General features: G+C 39.6%; 1 protein-coding gene across 3 annotated transcripts in view; it reads right to left on the bottom strand.

The window, feature by feature from the left end:
- The window catches only part of DLGAP2 (DLG associated protein 2), a 667152-nt gene that overhangs the window by 442464 nt on the left and 203028 nt on the right, over positions 1–21660 (bottom strand). For 2 of the 3 annotated variants that reach the window (XM_075923576.1, XM_075923577.1), the window contains exon 1: positions 18332–18630. The exons of the other annotated variant lie outside the window; for it this stretch is intronic. The gene's annotated coding sequence lies outside the window, so the exon portion shown is untranslated. Of the gene's footprint in view, positions 1–18331; positions 18631–21660 lie in introns of those variants that run through there. 3 annotated transcript variants of the gene reach the window in all.

The following is a 21660-nucleotide window of genomic DNA, read 5'->3' as shown; positions in this document are numbered from 1 at the left end:
TCATGTGTGCAGTACATGCTCTTATAATTAGACCTATCAATGTTAATGAGATTTTCACATAATTAAGGAATATTCACAGAACGAGGGCTGTCCATTAAAAAGCCCGAAGAAAGTTCTGTGTATGATTTTACATTAAGCTGTTTGTTCAGACAGCTTGCATGATTGAATATGCTTCTCCTTTAAAAATTAAAAAAGGAAATCTACAAATGCTAAAATATTTCATTTTAATTGACTTTGCATTGGTCATCTCTCTATTCATCCTGAATCAGCATAGAAGCCAACAAAAGAGAATGTAAGAATAAAGAATTCCGAATTCTACCCCCACATCTCTTTTTTTTGTATGGGCTGTCCATTTGCATAACCCATACAGAATAGTTAAAAAAGAAGAGATCAACATTTGCATTAGCCAAGTTATACATGAATAAAAATCAGACTGAATCACAGATGGGGACATCAAGGGACACCATTTAGGAACAGTCAAAGGGAGTTGGGGGAGGGAGAAATACAGAGAGGAATAGCATTCAGGAACAGTCAGAAAGACAGACACACACAGTCTCAGAGCCAAATTCTGGCCTACATCAGATAGGTATAATTCCAGCTGATGTTACCAGGACTGCTGGAAGCATACCTGAAGACATAATTAACTTCAGTCCAACAATTGCAGTTCCTTTAATCTATAGAAAACATTTGTCATCCACTTCTATTGATTAAAGTATGGTACATTTTGATAGACTATCACAATGTAATCTGAATAATGCTTTATCTTATTGTTTATAGACATATAATTTGAAATGGATTTTCTTTTAATCAAATTCATGTACTCAATTGTTCACTGATGAAACTTAATCCTGGATTGTGTGTATACGGTATTAAGATGATTTTGATTCTTATGTTAGGAAAATTTTCCCTGGTTTGCTTTCTGGATCTAACCTCCCAAATAACCCATGGAATGGTCAGAATTATGCAGAAAAATTCAACAACCCTAATAATAAGTCATTTGGCCCCGGAGACTCCTTTAATAATATTGTGGAGGAGATGGGAGCATGGCTGTGCATCCATATGGATGTCATGACTAATACATAAATCTGAAGCGCACAACCTGCAGAGATACTCAAACCTTGGGGATTATATGGGATGGAGGAGCCATCAAGGCACAAACCTATAAGGGAGAGCTCTTTTGTCCCATCCCCAGAAGCAGCAGAAGCTCAGATTATAGGAATCTGTGTCAGATAAGGCTGTTTTAATCATCGTTAAACTTAACATCTAAGTTGTACAATAATTGCTGAGCGATGATAGCATGCAGGGTGGCTGTTCCACAATCCACTTACTCTTAGTCCAACTGTGCCTCCTGAAATTGACTGAGGGGCTCAATGCTGCTACTTGGGCCCAACTTCTCTCTCAATATCACTGCAGTCCCCACCTTACTAAAACTGCCAGTTTGTTTCTAAATATCTTGGGTCAGATCCTCAGAGGATGTAAATCAACATAGCCCCTTCAGTAGAGTTATGCCAGTTGAGATTCTTAGTCTTTGTGCTAAGGTGGATTATATGTTTATTTTTATGAGTTCATGTTTGCACTACTCCATCCTTCGCATTATTAATATTAATGAACTGTGGTTATAGCAAGTACGAAAAAAATCACTTGAGGAAGAAACTATGCCCCGTTCGCTACACGTGTGAACCCCCCTACCTGGGGGCAGGCAACCCGGCTCTCCGCCCCCGGCCTCCGGGGAGTGCCAGGCTGAGGTGTGGCAGTCCTGGCTTGCCCTGGCTCTCTTCCTCTGGCCACTGGGCCCCCCCTTAAGCCATATCAGCCCCAGCTCTCCGCCACTCCAGCCACTGGGGGGTTGGGCCGGCCAGAGGTGCTCTTCCCCCTGGCCGTAAGGGAGGAGGGCATGCGGCTCGCGAGACCTTGTTGCTCCAGCTCTTCCCTGCAATGGGGGGAAGTCTCATGGCTTGCAGTCCCCCCTCCTGCACACTCCTGGCCCAGCTGTCCCTCACCCCCTTCCCCAGCAGCGCCAAGCCCCGTGCTCTTCCCCCCAGTGTGCTTTCCCTGTGCTCTTCTCCCCAGCTGCCAGTTGGGAGGGGGGTAGGGCCCAGGCCCCACACTCTCTCCTGTCCAGGCCACCAGGAGGGAGGCAGAGCAAGGTTCAGGCCCCTTGCTGAGCCCCATGCTCTCCCCAGGCCCCATACTCTACCCCTGGACACTGGTAGGAAGGGGGCCAGGACCCAAGCCCCTCACCAGGCCCTGCACTCTCCCTGGGCCCTGTACTCTGTCCCCTGCCAAGAAAGAGAGGGCAAGGCCCAGACCGGATGATCATAATTTAAAACTCTGACTGCCACCCCCCATATGGCAGCTGCCAGAGTTTTCAAGTGAGGTGCTCTGGCGGTGGGGAGAGGGAGATCCATAGTGGGAGGGAGTCCCCCAGTCCCAGCCACCTCCTCAGCAGGCCTCTCCTGTGGCCCCTTCTGCCCTTCCACCGCTTCTCCCCCCCATCACCACCACCAGAGCAGCACAATTTTCCAGTGCACCCATAAGTCCACCAGCAGCAGTTGCTTATCTTCAATGCTACTGCTGCTTGGGAGCCATAGGTTGAAGATCCCTGCTGCTTTAGTAGGGAGGAGGAGGGAAGAAGGAAGAAGGCAGGGCAGCTGAGGGGGGAGGCTCTGTGGGTTATATCACTCTATCATCCTGCAGGAAAAACTTTTTTATATATATAGAAAGGTATTTATTGGAAATAGGATGCCATCTCACTGTATCTCTCATTTGTCCCTGTCATGGCTGAAATCCCCAACCTTGCACTTTTGAGTGAAGGTAATGGGGGACAGCTAGGAAAATAAAAAACCTCTCAGATTCTGCCTTTGCAGTTCTCAGAGAAAAAAAAAAAGTTCCTGATTTCAGTTTCTCCTGAAATCTAGTAGTATTGCCACCACCAAATGTACCCCCTTTTTCCAGGAAAGAAATCATTTGAAATTTCTTCCCGGAAGGCAAAAAACCCCAAACCATGGAGTTGGAAAACAAACAAGAACACTCAGAGAACAATGAACCTATATGCTCTGTCTCCGGTAACATGTCTGCAGCCAGTCACTTAAGTTTGAAGACACAAAAGATCAACCAATAGCAGTTAACAGAACAAAAAAAAAGGAAACACTTTTATTATTAAAACAAGACTATTGTTGTAAACATAGTAAATGACTTGGTGTTAAAAAGCCATGAACTGAAATAAAACTCAGGGATTCTCCCTGGGATTAATTCTTGGTTAAAAGAGAGAGAGAAAAAGACAATTAACCAGCTCAGACATAATTTCCAAACCCCAAATAAGGAAAACAATAAACCTGACAGATTACTTAAACTTTTTCCTACTCACACATTCAGATGAACTCAGGGCATCTGTTTTGGGGGAGTTCATTTCTTCCCTCCATGCCTGTAGAAGATTCCCATCTATCTCTCTTTAACAAAGGAGACTGCTTCCCCTATATGAAATTCTTTAGCTGCATTTCATTGGTTCAATGCCTAAAGCCCCCTCCCTCAGGAGCAGAATAGCTTAAGGTTAACTTAACCCTTTACTCGCTCTCCAGGTATGTTAGGCTCTCCTTTGCAGCTCCCATTCATGACACTCCAAGTGATTGTGACCCTGGCCTGGGCCTAAGAAGATCTACCATATATACTTGATCATAAGCCTAATTTTTTTTGTAAAAAATGATGCAGGAAAGAGCAGGGGTTTGCTCATGAATGGGACAGTGTATTTTAACATTTTTTTTTAACTGAGGGGGCTTGGCAAATTTCATTTCCCAGCCCAGCAGGCCAAACTGCTGGTGTGCCAGGACATTTTATGTACCTGGATTATCCACAGGCCCAGAGCCCCTCCATTCCCAGTGGTTGCTGTTTGCCATTCTGGGTCAATAGGAGTGGCAGGAAGTGGCAGACAGCACATCTCTTGGCCTGGGCTGTTTCCCACAGCTCCCATTGGCTGGGAACGCGAACAGCAGCCAATGGGAGCTGAGAAGCTCTGTGCCTGCAGACGCTCTAGGTACATAAAATGTCTTGATGTGCCAGTAACTTACGCTGATGTGTCAGTAACTTACACTGGGACTGGAAGTTTGTCAACTGCCCATACAGAGTTAGCTTATGAATGGGTAATTGCTATTTTAACATTTTTTTTTTTACTTGGAAGGTTGGCTTATGAATGATCTTATGATCAAGTATATATGGTAAATTCATTCTCGTGCTTCATCACTAGCTTCCTGTGTGATCCTGAGCTAATCACTTAATCTCTCCGTTATGCTTCAATTCCCTTCATCTGTTAAATGGCTACCATATTATCTTCACAATTTGACAGGTGTTGTAAAGATAAAGACTGTGCAGTGCTAAGATAATACGGTAATGCAGGCCATATGAGTACCTTGAAAAACGTATGCTCATCATTCCAGCACACCATATAACTCCTAATGATGGATGATTCTCAAAAGAAATTCAAAAGTTCAGTTTGGATAAATATACTAGTATTTAAATGTATATTTAAAAATTTAATGCAGCAAAACTTGTCTGAAAAGAAACTTGAAGTGTGAAGTTACTTATACTTCTCGAACTCATTCAAAACACAGTCACAGCAAGGAAGTTTTTTCTTGAGGTATTTTTCCACTTTTGATTCAAATCCTAGCCCCAGTAAGGACAATGTGAAAATAAAAACTTGAAATTAAAAAATGGGGATGTTACACAAATGTCTTTAGATCTCAAGATTTTTTGGGGGTGGGGCAAGTTCAAATTTTGAGTGAAGATAGAGAGTTGGTCCTTTTCTCCAATCTAGTCTGCACAACTTTAACACCTTTCCAATACAAATATTACAGAAAAATAGAAAAGGGGAAAATACATGCCAGAGATATATTTAGCCCAATTGGGGGGGGGGGGGGGGAGGACAGAAAGAGCATTGCATGACATGTTGCACACTAATTCTGCCTGAGGAAAATCCCTGATACTCTATTGACAAGTATAAATCAAAACTGTGTGTTTCCTTGTAAATGTGTTTGTATACAAGCTATTTGTCTACATTTTGATTGAATTTTCCTATCAGTTTTTTCTTGTGAAGCATTTTATCTGAATCAATATGATGTTATCAATAAGATTATTTCCTCTCCATGATAATCTGAGTAGTATGACCAAGGTCTGGGTCATTGTTGTGTGTCAACAGAATGAAAAACAAGTATTTTCTTTTGAAAATGTTTAACACGGCAGGATTTTTTTTTCAATCTGCATCATTATATAATAGGGCAACAGTCATGCTGACCACCATCCATTGCTATTTCCATAACATGAACCTTCTCCTCTCCTATGTTTGATCACACAACACACCTGTGATACTTACAATAATTGTTTATACTGAAGAGGGGACATTTTAAAAGTATTTAGCATTTAGTAGTTGGAAATGAGATCAGCCATCACCATGTAACCAACCAGTTCTCCGTGAACCTCCTATGATCCATGGACTACAGTTTGAAAATTATTGGCTCAGGAAATTGGTAGTGACATCCAAGTCTCAGATTACTGACTTAACGACTTACATGAAAGTAATTTGTGTTCTTCACTATAGTCACTCTTGAAGATCTGTCAACACCACCGTTGCAACTGTGGTACACAGATCAAGGACTTCTCATCCATTTGCAATGGTGCCTCCAGAGCATACCTGAGGCACATCACTGCCGCAGCAATGGAGATGCATGCATGGACATTCTAATATCTTTCATAATCATAACATTCATTTATTAAAAAGGGGTATGAAGAGGTACGAAAGTCTAATTTAACTCTGTGGCAATTCTGCCACAAAAATTAACAGACTAAGCATTATACTGGTCTGTGTTCTGTTATTGTTCTGTTAGGGTTACTAACCCTAACCCTAACCCTTTAGCTAACGAGCCCTTTGATGAACTGAACATGTACCTAATTTTTCAATTTAGAAACACTGTTACATGCTTCAGATTTCCTTAAGAAACTTCATGGATGAAGTTGGTGGTTACTCCTTTAATGAGAATCAAAAACATGTTTCATTGACACAATAAGAAAACCCCACAAAAAATGGAGACATTTGGAATAAAAACGTTGAATTCAACACTGCAGAACAAGAATAATGATACGAAATATGATGAATACTAAGTGTCATATCTAACTCTTTGGCCATGTCTACCAACTAAACTGGTACTGCTGCAATCAAAGCAACAGTGTATATTTAGCAGGTCTTCTGAAGACATGCTAAATTGATGGGAGAGTAGATCCAGCTATGTCGACTTTAGTCATGTTATTCTTATGAATAAAGTAGTAATGTAACATAGATCACTTACCAGGTTGATGTAGCCAGCCATTTATTAATGAATGTCACTATTAGTAGCATTTTCAAATTGCCTACATTGAAGTAATCACAATACAGGTAGTCCCTGAGTTACGCGGATCTGACTTATGTCGGATCCGCAGTTACGAACAGGGATTTTCTTGCCCCGGAGGACTCGAGCGGCGGGACGCCTGGTCCCGCCGCCCGCCTCCTCTGGGGCGAGAAAAGCTGCTCCCCATCTCCCTGGTGTGCTGCGGGAGCCAGCAGACCAGGGAGACGGGGAGCAAAGCGGCGGAGGACCCGGGGCCGGACCCGCGGCCACTTCCAGATCAGCTGATCTGAAAGCGGCCGCGGGTCCGGCCCCGGGTCCTGCGCCGCTTTGCTCAGCGTCTCCCTGGTCTGCAGACCAGGGAGACGCTGAGCAAAGCCACGCAGGACCCGGCCCGACCCGCGGCACTTCCAGCTGATCTGCAGACCAGGGAGACGCTGAGCAAAGCCGCGCAGGACCCGGCCCGACCCGTGCGCTTCCAGCTGATCTGGAAGCGGCCACTGGTCCGGCCCCGGGTCCTGCGCCGCTTTGCTCCACGTCTCCCTGGTCTGCAGACCAGGGAGACGCTGAGCAAAGCCGCGGAGGACCCGGGCCGGACTGCGGCGCTGATCTGGAAGCGCCACGGTCCGGCCCGGGTCCTCTGCCGCTTTGCTCCACGTTTCCCTGGTCTGCTGGGGGGGACACGCAGCTAGTGCCCCCCCCAGCAGACCAGGGAGATGTGGAGCAAAGCCCGGGGCCTGTGGTAGAGCAGGTGGGGCACTGCCGGTTGGTCCCGCAGCACCGCTCCTTGGCACTACTGGACCAACCCGGCAGCACCCCAGCTGCTCTGCCCCAGGAGTCCTGATTCAGCCGCTGCTGATCAGTTTCAGCGGTGGCTGAATCAGGACGCCTGGGGCAGAGCAGCTGGGGTGCTGCTGGGTTGGTCCAGTAGCGCCAAGGAGCGGCCGCGCTACTGGACCAACCCAGCAGCACCCGAGCTGCTCTACCCCAGGCGTCCTCAAGTTAGCCGCTGCTGAAACTGACCAGCGGCTGACTACAGGAAGCCCGAGGCAGAGTTGCTCTGCCCCAGGCTTCCTGGAATCAGCTGCTGATCAGTTTCAGCAGCAGCTGACTTGGGGACGCCTGAGGTTCTTAAGTTGAATCTGTATGTAAGTCAGAACTGGTGTCCAGATTCAGCGGCTGAATCTGGATGCCAGTTCCGACTTACATACAGATTCAACTTAAGAACAAACCTACAGTCCCTATCTTGTACATAACCCGGGGACTGCCTGTACTCCAGAATACAACATCCATGCTTTTTTAGGTTACTCTAAGTTTTAGTATTTTTATAATTACATAAATTTCATTCCCATTAGTTTTTTTTTTTTAATTTTAAACTGTAGAAGAAATTTACTACCATTCAGGTTTTGTAGATGTATACTGATGTCACTTTGCCAGCTGGGTTCTAAAATGACACTAAAATATTTTAATCATTGAAACGGGACTTCTATTGACACCATTTAGTCAATGCACATTTACATTATGTCACAATCCCCATAAATTTGCATCTGCAATATTGGCATGAAATCAGAGACACCAATGAAGTCCCATTCATGTGAACTGAGAATTAGCCTTAAATATTCAGTATTTTATATGAAGTAACTCCTGTTCACAAATACAACCAATTGAAATCCTACCCTGGTTAAGAGAATGCAGACATACTGGCTAATATCCTCTGTAAATGAAATCCTGAAGGGTCACATAGAATAGGGCCCTTTTTCCTAAAATTGAAATACATAATGAAAAATTGTTGACATTGTAAAAATGTGGGTGTATTAAAAATAATGTTAGGGGAATAGACTTGGATTTTTTTCCAATTTTTTAAAGATTGAAAATACTGTTAAAGCTATCTAAATAGTTTCCAAACTTGTCAGTTTACTGAACATAGTGGTTTTGGAAAAGGATAAATCTGAACCATTTTGGCAATGTTTCCGATAAAACTATATAAAAAAATCAGGACAAATGTGTATAATTTTGAACAGTTGTAATTGAAAACAACTTTGATTTTTTTGTGAAAATCTGATTCACAGTCTTCTTTATATGCACTAGCATTTCAAAAGGGCAAGTTTAACTGCATTTGTTTTTTGATTGAGCATGCTCATAACTAGCTATATTTTCCCGTATTTACTATCTAAGGATTTAAAACATTTGCTGAATTATATAACAATCTATATTGGGCACTAACTATTATTATTTTTAAAATAATTTAAAAATAGATTCTCAGACCAACTGAAGCATTGTAAGCAGAAATAAATGCTACTCTATAAATTGCATCATGTTGAATATTTTGATAATTTCAAAAATCATTTTTGGCTCTGTATTAATATTAGATCATCAGTATAAACTGATGAAGTCTATATTCTGTCCAAATTTATAACATATGTTTTAAGTTCACTAAATATTTGTTCAACGTAGAAGACAACAGCTGCTAGCAATGTAGTCACAATATCCCCTCTGTGCCTGATCCAGTCGCTGGGAGACATTTTGTGCTCTATTATTTTCCTGATCCTGACACAACATAACTGCATGGCAGAATATTTAATTTAGCACAAGAACATTATTTTTAAATGGATAGGGTGTGGAAGTATCCCAGTTATGCAGTGGAACAAATAAATGACTCATAAATAACAATATGCAATTTTTATATCAAGCTTCTGATAAGAGATTCTTAAAGAGGTTTATAAAGAAGGTTGGGATTATTATCATATTATACAGATATGGAAACTGAGGCATCAAAAAGCCTTGTCAACTGTCACCTAGTAGGCTAGGGGCAGAGCTAGGAATAGGTCCACAAGAGTCTTGAATAGTTCAAAACTTACAGCATTTTTCACAAAATTAAAAGTGAATTGGCTTTGATTTCCCATGATGCACATAACCAAGTGTTAGATCCATGGTGACTAGGAGTTACAAAATTTTCCTGACTATAGTCCAGGAAAACAGGATATTTTTCTTTTAAAATGTAGCATGTCCATCCCCAAATTAGATTCTTACTGGAAACTGACTTGACATGTGTTATATAATTTCTTTTTGTTTTCAAGCTAAATCATTTGATGATTGCTTAGTAGTATTTCAGACTTCAGAACTATCTTGTAATAAAGGACATTGGAAACTCCAGAAAGCAGATACGCTTCAGAAAAAAAGAGCCATTATCATTACATTATGAAAACATGCAGCCTAAATAAGATGGCTGTCAATACAGTGATATTTAAATTACTAAAGGGATCCAGCCAGAAATTTAGAGATGAAACTTTTAAAGAAAAGTTGATTAATAAAATTAATATCCTAACATTCTTTTGAAATTCATAACGTAGTCAAATAGGAAGGGTTCCAGGGCACCATGCTGCTTACAGCCATGTACAGCAGTTCTGCAGCACTTTCAAGCCAAACGAAGCATAACTCATGGGTGTCTTGCAGTGTAGATGCATCTGTAGGCTTGTGTCAATCTGTGTACTCCTCACTGGACACCCACAGATAGACTAACAATGAAAACATCTTTCCTTTTGTAGAAATTGACTTCCTCCAACAATACAGAGGGATCTTCTGGCACAGTTAGGTGTGATTTCTATTTTGGTACTGAAGTGGCTCCCACCTTCACAGTATCTAAGAACCACCCTGCATTTATCCCAAAAAGAGCATTGTATGAAGTAGGGAATTATCAGTATCCCCATTTTGTAGACATAGCACTGAAGCACAGATTACATGATGAACTCAGTTCAGAAAGGAAGTCTGTGGCAGAGCTAGATCTTCAGAATCAAACATGTGAACTACAAGACCTTCCTCCCAGCAACTCCTCTTAATCAGAAAGGATAAAAATAACACAGATTTGTCCTTTCATATTTCCACACTCAGCCACTGCTCTCTAGCATATTAATGATGGCACCACAAAAGCAAAAGGAGCATGTCTGAATGTGTGCTTCAGGAACATGCAGGAAGCTGATATAATTGGTTGGTCACACCTCAGGAACCTGGCAGGTTGGTGTCACAGGGGCAGACTGACAGAATTAGACACAAAGTTATTCTGCAGAATGCTGAGAGTTGAGATCTTAATGAAAGGGTTAATGAATGATCCTATAGACCAAATAGTTTTTGTTTGTTTAAGTTAGCAATGGGGTACTCAAAAGCACTTAAGTAATCTGTGAGTGGATGCCCCATTTAGTTTTAAATCTCACCCGAAAAGCACAATCACAATATAACCAGAATAGGTCTTTTGCTCACTTAATTACTTGATTTCTTTTAAGCAGTTGCCTGCATTTTACTTGACTAATTGCACACCTACATCATAAAATCAGGCCAAATTTCCAGGTCTCTGACTGGAGCGATCAGATACCCTAAAGCTCTCATATGAAGGAGACATTTGTGGTGTATGCAGGTGCTGTACTTAGAAACACAAGGCACCATTAAGTATCTAATATTCTCATGCCTGGAGTTCAGCAACAGTTGTCCTCACATGACAGAATGGATTCTCAGAGGAGAGACGCATTATGCTCTCTGTGTCTGATCAAAAGTAACTGTTAGCTCTTTTTTGTGTGTGAATGAAGAATACATAACAGCAGCATTCCTTGGGAGACATGCTAAGCAAGATATGAACTTTTATGAACACAGAAAATGCAAGTGTCTCTCACTTTTATACAAAAAGCATAGATGTGCCTAATCCTGTGTTAGTGGGGGGTGAGGGGGGGGGGAATAGATTACCTTGTGAGGTTCTTAAAGTCCTACATTACTATGATTCTATAGTAAAGGTATGCTAATGCTTGTTTACTGAAATACAAACATACAGACCTAATTCATTACTTTCAATGTCATGGATTTAACACAAAATCAGTCAGGATCTGGACAACATTGTGTTATCTGGGAGTGAGGAGAACAATGAAAGGCAGCTTCTCACTGCACACAAGTTCACATGAGGGATGTGCCAGAGTGGTACCACTAAAGGCTTCAGAGGAATTAAGGACAAATATTTGAAAGGCAGGAGAGTATTATTACAGTCAGATGGATTATTTCCCTCTTCCTGTTGGTCCTGATCCCAAACCAATGGAAGTCAATGGGAAGCCCATAGTCATTTACATCTACAATAAACGTGGTACTTTTAAAGACTTACACTGTTCTATTGTTCTCCTTGGCCTCTCATGATAGGACAAGGAGCAATGGGCTTAAACTGCAGCAAGGGAGGTTTAGATTGAACATTAGGAAAAACTTCCTGTCAAGGTGGTTTTAACACTGGAATAAATTGCCTAGGGAGGTTCTAGAATCTCTGTCTCTGGAAATATTTAAGGGAAGGTTAAATAGACATCTATCAGGGATGTTCTAGACAGTACTGGGTCTTGCTGTGAGGGCAGAGGACTGGACTCGATGACTTCTCGAGGTCCCTTCCAGTTCTAGTGTTCTATGATTCTATGTTCTTTTTGGAGGCAGATTTGCATTACTGGATTGGACTGAATGGGGAATGGAACAAGCCAAACAAGCTTGCTTCCATAACACTCATTCCTACCAAATTTACATGAATAGTTCCAAGATGAAATGTGTGCCATAGATGAAATGTGTGTCTGCTACAAAATTAGATTCTAATTACACAATTTATGGCTTTATATTTGTCCATTTTGTGCAAATTAAAAAAAAATGCTTAAAGTTAACTAGAAAATAAGACATCAACTTTTCTTCATTTTGTTACTTCATCATCCCAACACCCATTTGTCTGCTTGATCCACCTACTGAACCCTATCTGATGCCTAAATTGTAAACTCTTCTGGGGAAGACACAGTCTCCTTTGCTACTTGCTTGTGTGGAGACTAACGCAAACGGGCCCTTGCAGCCATAGAAAGAAGAATAAGGTTGAAAGTCTGACCCCCAGAACCTCTCTGAAACTTTTCATCTGAGGGTAGAATACAGGCATGTGAGAATAGCAGTCTTCAATCATTGATCAAGTTAAGTTTAATACTGGCTACAATATAGTAGACTATATGGCCTTAGTGTTCAGTTAGAGTTTTTAATACCTGGCTTTCAGTGTCTGTTTGGTGGTTGCTGAGAGAAGTGAAGGAGAGAAAATCCAGAAGAATCAGATGATTGATTGTAAAGGTTTTTGCACTGTGTTAATTCAATTTTCAACATTATTAGGGAATTCACAAAATCTAAGTTGCCAGAACATTTGGGATGCAATATTTACAGAAGCGATATCACTGACTTCACGAAAAACAGGAAAAAACAATTAAAAAGGCATCCACTATGAGCTTTGGGTACTTTATTTGCAGCAGTTTGTGATAATACAATTAGATTTTCCTGCTTTAAGAGCTTTTCTCTTTTCTGTGCTATGTGAAAAGCCTGCACAAATAGGGAAAACAAATGTCTGTACATAGAGAACAATAAAGCTGGCTAGATACAAAGGACTGTCAAATACACCAAGGCTGTGTCTACACTGGCACCCCTTTCCAGAAAAGGGATGCTAATGAGACACTTCAGAATTGCAAATTCCGCGGGGGATTTAAATATCCCCCGTGGCATTTCCCTGAACATGGCTGCCGCTTTTTTCCAGCTCGGGGTTTTGCCAGAGAAAAGCGCCAGTCTAGATGGGATCTTGCGGAAAATAAACCCTTTTCCGGAAGATCCCTTATTCTCTGGCAAAACCCCGAGCCGGAAAAAAGTGGCAGCCATGTTCATGCAAATGCCGCGGGGGATATTTAAATCTCCCGCGGAATTTGCAATTCCGAAGTGTCTCATTAGCATCCCTTTTCCGGAAAGGGGTGCCAATGTAGACACAGCCTTGGTGTATTTGACAGTGTTTTGTATCTAGCCAGCTTTATTGTTCTCTATGTATATTACATAGCTGGAACTGGTTCCGACCAGCCTTAAATGCAATTCAGAGTCCACTCAGTGTGGATGCGCTATTTCGAAATAGCAAAATGCTATTTCAAAATGTATTTGTGTGTGGACGTGTTATTTCGAAATAAGCTATTTCAAAATAACACTGTAGTGTAGATATACCCTAAGTGTTGTGCCTGGTAAGGCCTGCTTGAAGATTTGGGCTCTTCTAAGTGACTAGTTTTCCTGAATTACCAACCAGTGAGCAGGAGGTTTACTTCCGAATCACAGAGACCCACATGAATGAAAAGACTCAACTCCATAGATACAGAAGCCACAAGAATAGAGGCCTGATCTCCATGCACTGATACACTGCCTTCTGCTTCCATATTGCAGCATAGTTCTGTCAAGAGCTACACTACCTTTCTTTGGGTTCTCCTGCAGCTGTACAATACTAGCCACAGAGTGAGAGATAAAGTTATTTCATGTTGCACTAATGCCTGATCAGTTTTCTGCTCGCAAACACACTGATTTCAGCAGGGGAAAATACAACCGAAAATGGTTCTCTTATAGATCATCTGCACCCATACCCGGAAGAACTTAAGGGTCTCCTTAGCAGGAAACAGGTGGACAATGTTATAACCTCAAAACTCCCCATTGTGTCAGTTGAGGAAATCTGCTGGATCTGACTCTACTACAACATACACAGAAGGAGAAGGCATTAAGCATCCATTTCCTTTGCTTCACTAGAGATTCATGCCATATATTCACTCTGCCTCTTCCCCTCTTGTGAGCAGGCATTTCATACAAATTCTACAAGAGCTGTGCTTTTGAAAAACTTCAATAGCCTCTCTGCTTGTAAGAATATTTTCAGGGGGCTGGCCTGTGAGAAGGAAGGACAGTGTCCATTTGCCCTGCAATGATATATAAAGTATTGCCCTCATCTTGATACCAATTAAGTTAACAGAATTTTGATGTCAACTTCAGTGGGAGTAGGTTTGAGCTATCTGTGTCCACAATTTAATTTGGTGCATTTCCCAGTAGATTAGCTGAGATTCATAAACACTCTTGCTGCTCTCATTTTGGAACAGCTGATCGAATGACCAGGATCTAGAGGAAATGTTTGTTCTCAAAGAGCAACAGGTTACCGAGGGGCTGAGTTTAATTTGAGATCTGCAAACCAAGAGTGTTCTTCTAAGAAACTGCATGTTACAGCAGGATTGCCAGCCCTCCAGTATTGGCCTTCAGTCTCCTGGAATCAGCATTGATCTCCTGGTGACTATTTAAAGCAATCCATGACATTTTAATAAGATATTTAAAGAAAATTACATTACATCACATTAAAAAAAAATCTCCCAGAATACCTTCAGTCAGAGTTGGCAAATCCATGTTATGTACAATATGCTTGTGACTTTCAGCTCTGGAATATTTTTATGATCACTGGTCATCTTCAAAGGCTTTACAATTTCATCATTGTAACTAATTACTATTACTGCTTCCTCGGATATTGTAGTAATATTTATTACTTACAAAGAGCAACTGTCAAGATTTTAATGGTGTCCACTATGCACAATTTCACTACAGTAAAGCAATATATGGAGTACTTTGTGACTTCTTCAGTTTTCCCCTAAGTGCATAATGGTGGTTACTTGACAGTAACAGACGTGTTGCCTAATTCATATTTCAGCAACACACACCTAAGAAGAAGTACTAGCTTGGTAAGCAGAATAACTTTGGTCTTTCCTGAATACTTAGATGACATTAATACTGTTCTGTATGATTTTCATGACTTTGTCAGTCTTAATATCTATTTTGTAAATATATCGGTCAAAAAGTTAAATTATACCCTATGTACAATTCATGCTACACCTATGAATACATTTTTTTCATTGTGGCATTTATAAATATTTCATAATGTATCATGATAAATTAAAAATAATTTAATTAAATTTAACTGTAGCCTTTCCAGTCAATTATGTCTGGCCTGCCATGTACTCTAGCTCTATACAACAACCTGGAGCTAAGTATTTGAACCATACTAATAAAAGTAATGCCAATGGTTAGACAGCAAAAGTGTCTATCAGAAGTTTACAGCCTATGCAAAATATCTTTCCATACAACCATATTATGCTGTAATATGTATAAAGAATTTCCTTTTGAAATGAGTATGGAAAATTAGCAGGCATTAGAACCCTCAAATATCCTATTATTATTTAACCTTTATATTAAGGTAGCACTGAAAACCCACAAAACACCAGGGCCTATATTCTCTCCTTTGCCTGTGTGTGAACATGGCTCTTTTGTGTGTATGAATCAAGACTTGACCAGGTCCCTCAATCAGAAATCCCTTACACCAGTATTATTCTAATGCTAACTCCAATGAACTTAAGAGCACTCGTTCTTGATTTACATTGGTGATCTAAGATGAGATCCAGGCCTTTGTATCATAAGAACACATTTACAATAGAAACTGCAAGTTTTTGTTTTGATTTAAGCTAAGAGCAGACGTAGCATTAAAAACAAAAATTGTAACTTTCCAAGCACATGAACCCCAGTTTTCAGAAAAATATGCTCAAGATAGTGTTTGGGGGTTGTGCCCGCTGCTCGTTGTGCTCACCAACCTCCATCTCCCTGGCAGCTTTTGCAGGCAGAGAGTGTGATGATATCATTCTGTTGTCCAGCAGGAAAAACTTTTATTAGTCTCTCTCTATATATATAAAAACACTGCTTCAGAGAACACTTATGAATAAAAACTATGGAATGTCTCTAGTAATGACACAATCAATATTATGTAGCTGTATAACACTTGCATATAAAATTTCCTTTTCTGACATTACTATTTTGAAAAGTGGAATATTGTATATGCTCTTTGCCATGATTACTTATTAAGTTCCGCCCATGTGTTACATATTTTTGTATCCATAATATCAAAGAAATACTAATATGAAGTTAAAAATTTAAGTGATTGTATAGCTTTCATTCATGTGATCGTCAGCATGATAATTTTAGTGTACACATGTTGATTTACTTTGTATTTCATAATTAATAATATTCTATTAAAAAGGCAATGAAGTATATATCAAAAGTTGTTATAATAATCTTAATTAATTTGTTGAAAATAAAATGTTACGATTGTAAATTGTTTACCAAAAGAAGATAGAACAAGTTCCAATTCAATAATCTTCTTTCTTTCTAAATGATGGCCTCTGACAACTACACTTTACCTCAGATTAGATGAACCAGGATACATAAAAGGTTGCGTGCCAGAATTAGAGTATTGCAGCAGTGTGACATACAATAAATGCAGAAACTGAATTACATCTTTTGCTTAATGTAAATGACTGAAGTCTATGGAAATTCCTTCCTTTTCTAGTGCACTTTAAGATGTATTTACAATGAAATAACTTTCACAGAGTATATTTAGAATGCCAACTCTATGCATGTTTTAAACTTTAAAATATCCTTTATTTGGGGAGTTGTTAGCAAAAAGTAGAGGGAAATGCCTGACAGTAATCTTATGCTTATGCTTTAATGTGTGCATACGAATTGAAATAATGTAACTTGCCTTCCGGCATTTCAAACACAGTAAAACTGGATACCTAGGGCCAAAAATTTTGTTGAACATGTAGATTTTATAAATCTAGTAAACATTATTTAATTGCATTTGCATACCAAAGCTTGCACTTTAAAATGTACTGGATTGTTAACTGAATAATCATGTTGATCACCTGTTGCTGAATAAAGAATACATGAATTGACTGGAAAGCATGCTGGATATTCGTCCTCCAAATCACTGAAGAACACATTTTTAAGTGCTGATATTAACGCATGTTTACAGACTAATTACTCTGCTAATGCTGGTATCCAGCCTTCCTTAAAATGTAGCAATGGGAATGAAAATAATCGAGAGCCATAAAAACTTTTGAACCTATGACAATTATATATATAAAAATATACAGTTTAGTTTGGTTTTCTTGGTCCCTAGAGAAGATGCCTTTTACTACTACATCCCTGTACACATTTTAACAAAGAGAAGCTATTTTTCCTAGATACTTGAGAGTTAATTAAAAACTGTGTCTGTTAGTGTAGTTTTACTAAATTTTTATAAGTATAGTCTGATCTATCAGTGCTAAATATATGATAGAAAAATGTCAAGTGTTAAGAAGCATTGAGCTATGAAAAACAGTTATATAGAATACATATAACATTCATACATTTCAATTCATCCAGACACCACTTACTTGTTACAAAGTTTCTTTGTCCTAAAGACCCTATTCTCTGAATCTTACTAGAAGAGAACTAGTAACCTAGCAGTCCTTCATATCTCTGCTTAAACATATCCTTAGATAAAATTGTAACCCTCACTGTACAATTAATATATCAGCTAATTTAGAATATTTTATGTGTTGAGTGCACTGTCGCTAGTATTTTAGGTTCAAAGCTTTTTAAAAAATGTTGCTGTTAAATAGTATTTTTATCAGTAGTGTTTGAATGATATGAACCAACAGAGCACTTCACATCATACTCTATCTTTTCTCTTTTATCCCATTTAGTGCTGTTGATAAGAGATACTACTGAATCTTCTTCTGCACTCTGCTCTACAGAGATACCTGCCCTTTCGGTAAGGTTTTTCTTTTTTGCAGCTTTCAATGAAATAAAGAGTTTTGTAATTGCTGGTCCTTATATTTACTAATTCCATTCAGCAACATGCCTACTTTAACGGAAGTATAAAAAAAGGTTGATGCCTTACAAATTAATATAGGATTTATTGTACTGAAGGTTAATACCAGACTGAACTTATTTTATTTTAGTAATGCATGTTTAGTTTTAGACTTCTTTGTGCAACCTACTTTCCTATTTACCACTGTAATTAAGGAATATCATGTAAGGCAGCAATATGATAATGGAAAATAATGTAGCAAAACCATTTTCCATAAAGACAATACAAGCCTATTGCTTGCATGAGGCAAAAAAACATGGTGCAAAGTACTAGGGGAGGGAGAAAGAGAACATGTGTTGAAAATTAACTCGTTTATGGATAATTAATACATTATTTTCTGACTGATGACATGATGTTGAAGAAAGTATAAACTGAAGGTAAAAAAGTAAGAAATGAGTCATTTTTGACTTACCGTCTTAAAGACTAATGATGTACTGCAGGCAGCATCCAAATACAGAGCATGGAGCGTCTCACAAATCAGAAAAATATGCAGTCAATGAACAATTCAAATTCATGGTAAAAAATGAAGACCAGAAATTAAAGTATGTATCCAGGGGCCTGATTAGTCACAGCTTTGACTTGCCTGCTAGAGAGCTCTGCAAAACAAGTATACTGCAGCAGTGTGGCAAGCATAGGATTGCAATGCATGTCCCATATATTCAAGCATAATAGAAAACATGGTCTGGAGCTTATTCCATGTGGATGTGGGCTTTGTTTTGTGTAGGCAGAAAAAGGAGAGTTTTTTCACATAATAGAATTAGAAATAAGGATTTGTCTTGATTATTGTATAATCTGATTTCCCAGGATATCAATTACATAAAACAGGTGCCTCTGTCTCCTGGTTTCCAGATAAATGCTTGTAATCTCATTTCACAAATGATCCCTATTTAGACAGGAGCCACCTATTGTGATGATATCATTTGCTTTAGTATCCATAAATGGACAACTTCCTACTCGACGTCACAGCCCCTGACGACACAAATCTTTATAATATTGAGGGGGCAGGGTGATTGATGGGGTCCCATCAATCTACAGCAGCTTCTGCTGATGTGATATCATGAATCCTGCATAATCATCCACAGAGCTGCAAATGAAGAAGAAACATTAAAACTGCCTGGCGGAGCTCATTAAAAGAAATTCCTTTTAGGTGAAGGCAAATAAGATAAAACCACTGGCACCTTCTCAGAATTCTCATGTTTTCAGGAAGCACTGGGGAGTTTAGACAAGCAGAATCCATCAGTGCTTAAGGTGTGTAGCTGACAGTTTCTTTTTAGCGAAGTAAGAAATACTGTATGTCTTGTTTCTAACTACTGCAATATATATATATTGACAGCAAAAGTACCAATGCTTGCACACTACATAAATATTAGCCATCCTTATGGAATATTTTTAGGACTCTGATTGTCAGTGCTACTTGCTCAGTAAATAAACTTCTAATAAAATATATTTAGTCTGTTTTCTATTTGTGTTTCAAATTTGTTCAGTTAGATTGGTTTGGTTAAAACTCTGATCAGAGCAATGCTCAAGCTGAAATTTTATCAGCAAAGTATTTTGTTAGACATTCTTATTTGTGGAAGTTTTACGGGAGGTCACATCTAGCTAAAATTAGTTGCTACTTTGTAATACCTTGTTCCACAAGTAGCCCCACTGGCTGCAATAGGACTGCTCATGGAGTAAGGTACTGATCGGTGTGACTAAGGGTGTTGCAAATTGACACAGGGTGAGCAAATCAAAATTTGAGGGGACAATTCAAGTAAATGGTAGGTTAGGGTGTTCTTTCTTGTCTTTTATTTTTAGCAGTCTAGTGGCTCAATAGCTAAAAAGGGGTAGACAGTTTCTGTACATAGTGACTGCTACTCCACTGGTCAGCGACTGATGAAAACAGTGAGGTACAAATACTAGTCAGAAAAATCTCAAGTGTTAAGAAGCATAAGACACAAAAAATAGCTGTGTAAAATCCACACATCAGTCTCTAAAAAGGAAAGGGATTGACAATACAACCCATTGGTATATCCCAGAATATAGCTTAATTGCTCTTGTGCCAAATAAATCAAGAACTAGATCAACTTCTATTTAGTCTAAAAACAGAAGGCTATATTTCCTGCCATTCAAGACAGTGTATTAGTACCCACATTACAAACACATTCAAGATAGTTAAGAATGTTTCACTGAAATTACAAACAATGCGACTGTGCTAACAAGCTTAGCTGTAGCTACAATAAATTCCCTATCGGTAGAGCCAGACTTTTCTTTTAATCAAAATGGCTAATGGGAAAGCATTCTATATACGTTTGCAGTTTCTTATCACAGTTATAGCATATTTAGTCACCATATCACAGCTGCTTAAATATGGAGCCATGCTTGGAAATTACCCATTGATAATGGTTAGACAGGTGTTCTAGATTCTAGAGTTCCAGACAAAGATGCCCACTTGAAAACATTTAGAGGTGATTTAAACACTGATAAGTGTTTTTCTTCTCATTTTTTTATTTGCTGGTTCTGTGTGCTTTTGACACTGTTGTCCTCACACTGCAGCTTGTTCCTCTTTGATAGGGCATGGTGTACAAGCAGTGGCAAGAAATACAGCTTCCACAGAAGCACGTAAGAATCATCACACCTGAGTGTTAGTATTGAGATAGCACTGCCATGCATTTCCATGACAAAGTGTGAAGAGAGGTAGTGAAGGAAAAAAGGAGGGCATATGTGGGTTAAGATTAGGCTAGGAGTCTACTTTTCTTTGTAAGGATAACACAGAACACTTCAGCTATGATTTTCCGGAAATGCTTTTAGCGGAAAAGTTTTCCATTAAAAGCATTTTCGGAAAAGCGCGTCTAGATAGGCAGGACGCTTTTCCGGAAAAGCACATTTTCCAGAAAAGCGTCCGTGGCCAATCTAGACGCACTTTTCCGCAAAAAAGTCCCGATCGTCATTTTCGTGATCGGGGCTTTTTTTGTGGAAAACACTACTGTGCTGTCTACACTGGCCCTTTTCTGGAACAGTTTTCCGGAAAAAGACTTTTGCCTGAACGGGAGCAGCATAGTTTTTCCGGAAAAGCACTGATGATTTTTACATTAGATCATCAGTGCTTTTCCAGAAATTCAAGCAGCCAGTGTAGACACAGCCTTCATGTGTCATAAGTTTCGGAAGCTTCATGCTGTAAGCAGGGCAGGGAGAGAGAAAGTGCCTTTTCTTCAAAGTTTCCAGCTCACTTTCCAGCCCACTTATATCAGGATTAGCCTCCAGAATGCACATTGACATGTCCAGGAGGTGGTCACTTGCAAGCAGAAATAGAAAGATCTGCTGCAGTGAAATGAGGTTTATCTACTGAATTACCCAACAGGAAAGGCTGCCACCCTGGGCTGGTGCCGTTGTCACTGATATTAATTAGTTTGGAAAAAGAAATAATAACAAGCAGATGTATGAAGCATATGATATGATATGCACCACAGTGGAATTATTTACTGTTAAACTGCAACCAGCCAACCAGTAATAATAAAAATAAAGCTGAGCTCCTCACATGCCATCCAGTTACAAGTGCACAGTATGAGAACAATTACTTTGCACTATGTGAAATGTGATGCTTCCTTCTTTAATTGTATTACTAAAACACCTTTTATCTGTGACTATTAACTAGGACCAGGTAACGTGGCACAAGGAAAAACACCTTATGAGAGAGCCTGCACCTATAATCTTTGCTCATTCCTAGAACACAACTGAATTTTCATCAAGGGTCCTGAACAT

The sequence above is a fragment of the Pelodiscus sinensis genome, chromosome 3, assembly GCF_049634645.1.
Source record: "Pelodiscus sinensis isolate JC-2024 chromosome 3, ASM4963464v1, whole genome shotgun sequence".
In the NCBI taxonomy this organism is placed as follows: domain Eukaryota; kingdom Metazoa; phylum Chordata; order Testudines; family Trionychidae; genus Pelodiscus; species Pelodiscus sinensis.
The sequence above is the reverse complement of the archived record's forward strand: the minus strand, read 5'-3'. Positions and strand labels throughout refer to the sequence as shown.